The following is a 4135-nucleotide window of genomic DNA, read 5'->3' as shown; positions in this document are numbered from 1 at the left end:
CAGCTCCGCCCGCCCCGCGTTGCTAGGGTTTGTGGATCTTGGCCACTTGGCTTTGTCAGACTTTTGTCCCTATTCTGTGGGTTTGAGCAGGAGGGAGAGGCCGGCAGAAGCAAGATCCAGACCTCCTGGATTCTCCAATCCCCTTTATCACAGCCCATTTCAGCAAACGTTTATATACGTTTATAGAAGCCTTAATTCTATATCAGGCCCTGATCTAGGAGCCTATAATGCAGCGAGGAGACAAACAAGCAGTGTTGTAATTCAGACGGAAGAAAATTATCAGAATTCGTTGAAAACTTTCACCGAGTACCTACTCTATGCCTTATGCTGGTTGCTGAACCAGACAGATGCAGTCTCTGTACTCATGGGGCTTACAGTCTGAACATATTATCGTATGTGATAAATGTTTGGATGACAGTAAGAGCTCCTGACTGAGTATGGGTGGGGCAAGTAATGAGGGGAAAGGAGATCTAGTAGGACGTGGTAAGCAGCCTCCACTATGGACCCAGATGATTCTTGACTCTGCGATCCATGCCCTTGTGTAGTCCCTTCCCACACTGAATAGGGCTGACTGATATAGCCAATAGGATATTGTGGAAATCATGGATTATAAATTATGAGACTAAGACATAAAAGAGATTGTTCTTCCTCTTTGCTCTCTTTTGATCACTCATGAGGGATCCATATTGTGAGAACACTCAAGCAGCCCTGGGAGAGGTTTGCATGAGTAATAACTGAGCTTCTTGTCAGCAACCAACTCCCAACGTGGCAGCCACGTGTGTGAGCAGTCTTGGGAGTGGATCCTCCAGCCACAGTCAGGCTTCAGATGACTGCAGCCCTGGTCCAAATTTTTTTTAAATTCAGATATATGTATTTTTTTCATATTCTTTTCCATTATGGTTTATTATAGGATATTGAATATAGTTCCCTGTGCTATATAGTAGGACTCTGTTGCTTATCTATTTTATATATCTGATATATATTAGTATCTGCTAATCCAAAACTCCTAATTTACCCATCCTCCACCCTCTTTTCCCTTTGGTAACTATAAGTTTGTTTTTTATGTCTGTGAGTCTGTATCTGTTTTGTAAATAAGATCATTTGTGTCATATTTTAGATTCCACACATAAGTGATATCATACGATATTTGTCTTTCTCTTTCTGACTTACTTCACTTTGTATGATAATCTCTAGTTCCATCCACGTTGCTGCAAAAAATGGCATTATTCTTTTTTATGCCTGTAGTATGGCATTCATTTTTTATGGCTGAGTAGTATTCCAATGTGTATGTGTATGTGTATGTGTATGTGTATGTGTATGTGTATCACATCTTCTTTATCCATTCATCTGTTGATGAACACTTAGGTTGCTTCCATGTCTTGGCTGTTGTAAATAGTGCTGCTATGAACACTGGGGTGCATGTGTCTTTTTGAATTAGAGTTTTCTCAAGATGTATGCCCAGGTGAGTTTGCTGGATCATATGGCAACTCAATTTTTAGTTCTTTGAAGAACCTCCACACTGTTTTCTATAGTGGTTGCACCAGTTTACATTCCCACCAACAGTGTAGGAGGGTTCCCTTTTCTCTACACCCTCCCCAGCATTAGTTACTTGTAGACTTTTTAATGATGGCCATTCTGACTGGTGTGAGGTGGTACCTCATTGTAGTTTTGATTTGCACTTTTCTAATAATTAATGATGTTGGGGAACTAACCCTGGTCCCTCAGAATGTGATCATATATGGAGACAGGGTCTTTACAGAGATAATCAAATTAAAATGAGGTTATTAGAATGGGCCCTTATCCAATATGACTGGGGTCCTTATTAAAGGGAAATATTTGGGCACAGATGCACACATAGGGAGAAGGCCATGTGAAGATGAAAGCAAAGATCAGAGTGGTGCTTTTACAAGCCAAGGAATGCCAAAGATTGCCCTCAAACTACTGGAAGCTGGGGGAGAGACATGGAACAGATTCTTCCCCACAGCCCTCAGCCTTGATTTCTGATTCCTAGCCTCCAGAACTGTGAGAAAATATCTGTTGTTTAAGCCATGCAGTCTGTGGTACTGTGTTAAGGCAGCCCTAGCAAGCTAATACAGATGTGCAAGTGCTTTGAAACCTGTTACTATCTGTATCCAAATGTGAAAGATTCCCCAGCATGGCTGCTGCAAGCACGGCTACTTTCTCACTCTCTGGAAGCTTCTGGAGGGATCCAGCTGAGTCTTGCTCATCTCCGTGCCCTGCATGGCTTCATTAACACCACAGCACAGTGGAGAGCTCTGTGGCATGCTTGTTCCTATCCATAACATCTATGCAAGACACACTGCTTACATGATGAAAGAGAGAAAGTTGAAAAAGGCATGGTGTCTGCTCTAAAAAAATTTTTGAATAGTTTAACACGACGGGATGAACCAGTTTGAAATTATTAGTTGTAGCTGACATTCATTGAGTATTCACCAGGTGCCCAGCACTTCACATATATTAACATTCTCCCCCTAGCAACCCTATAAAGTAGGTATTATTATTCTCATCTACACGTGAACAAACATAGGGTTAGAGAAGTTAAGCAACTTCCCCAAGTCCTCACAGAGACTATGTGCATAACCACTGCTCTACCCAACCAACCTGTTCCAGCCAGAGAAGCGCTCCAGGCATGAGTGCTCTAGGAAGAGGGGAAGGATCAGCAGGGACTGATGTATCTGGGAAGGCTTCATGAGGGAGGTAGCTCGATGTGGGTCCCAGATGATGGGCTGGATTTGGATACGGGAAAAGGAAAGTAGGGGTACAAGACTCGCTTTTCCACCTCCCAGCCTTTGCCTTTGTTGGTGTCTTTGCCTGGAATGCTCTCTTCTCCCAGCTTTTTACAAGACAGGCTTGTTCTCATCCCTCAAGGATCAGCCTAGATACTACCTTTTTTAAAAGGGCTTTCCTGATCATCCTTTCTAGCTAATTACTTTTCTAGAGATGGCTCCAGCAGTATGGCCTAACCCACAAGCTATTCTGCCCCAGGACTGCTTTGACCAGTAGCATGCAATGGAAGAGATGCTATGTCCATTTCAGGCATGACACTTAATTGGCCTGGAATCAGCCACCATGTAAGAAGTGCGCCTAGCCTGAGACCACTGAGCTGTGAGAAGCCCAAGCCACATGGGGAGAAAGGGACTCCAAGGAGCATCAGATACCAGACCTGGGAGTGAGGAAGCCATCTTGGAGACGGGGAGAGAGGACAGATGTGTAATAAAGCAAAGATGGCAGGCAGAATGTGAAATGTAAAATCTAGGTGGCCGGTATAATGTGTGCTGTACAATTCTTTCAACTTTTTTTCTGTATATTTGAAATTTTTTACTACAAAATTGTGGGCAAAAGAGAAATGAACTTAGAAGTGGATTCTTCAGCCCCAGACACCTCAGCCAATGCTACATAGAGCAGAGGTGGACCTCCCAGCCCAGCCTCTCCAAAATTCCTGACCCACGAAATCATGAGATACATAAATGAGTATTTTAAGCCACTGAGTTTTGGGGTATAGGTTACAGAAATTCTCTTTCTAAGTAGACATTCCTTACTTTCTATCACAGCTCCCCACCCATGTCCTTTACAGCATTACCACAATCTGTAATTGTCTTATTTGCTTATTTATCATCAGTCTCTCCCCCAGTGGAATGTAAACTCTGTTTCCTTTGTTCATCGCTATCTCCCAGCACCAAGAGCCCTTCCTGGTACATATAGGTAGGTTCAAATGAGTATTTGTTGAGTGAGTGACTGGGACCAGGAGATGAGCCCTTCTGAAAAGCACACAAAGAGAATATGGAGTTCATAGAGTGGGGGAAGCTGATATTTGTCACACACCCAACATCTGAACCCCCATTTGTGGGAATCCCAAGAGGCAGGAAGAGGCAGCACCTCCCCCCCAACCCCGGTCATGGCAGATGGATAGGATGGACACACGCCCTCCTCCATCCCTGCTGGGGCAAGGATGCTATACCTAGCCATGACCTGTTTGAAGCCCCCACCCCAGACTTTGAACCTGGAGGCAGCAATGCCAGCTGCAAGGGTCAGCCAGAGACTGTGGTGAGTCTAGAGTCCAAGTTCAGAATAGATGGTTCTTGGGATAGGATCTTGGCCAAGTGCCTGACCTTCG

The sequence above is a fragment of the Camelus bactrianus genome, chromosome 19 (assembly GCF_048773025.1).
Source record: "Camelus bactrianus isolate YW-2024 breed Bactrian camel chromosome 19, ASM4877302v1, whole genome shotgun sequence".
Classification (NCBI taxonomy): Eukaryota; Metazoa; Chordata; class Mammalia; order Artiodactyla; family Camelidae; genus Camelus; species Camelus bactrianus.
Note: the sequence above shows the minus strand (reverse complement) of the source record.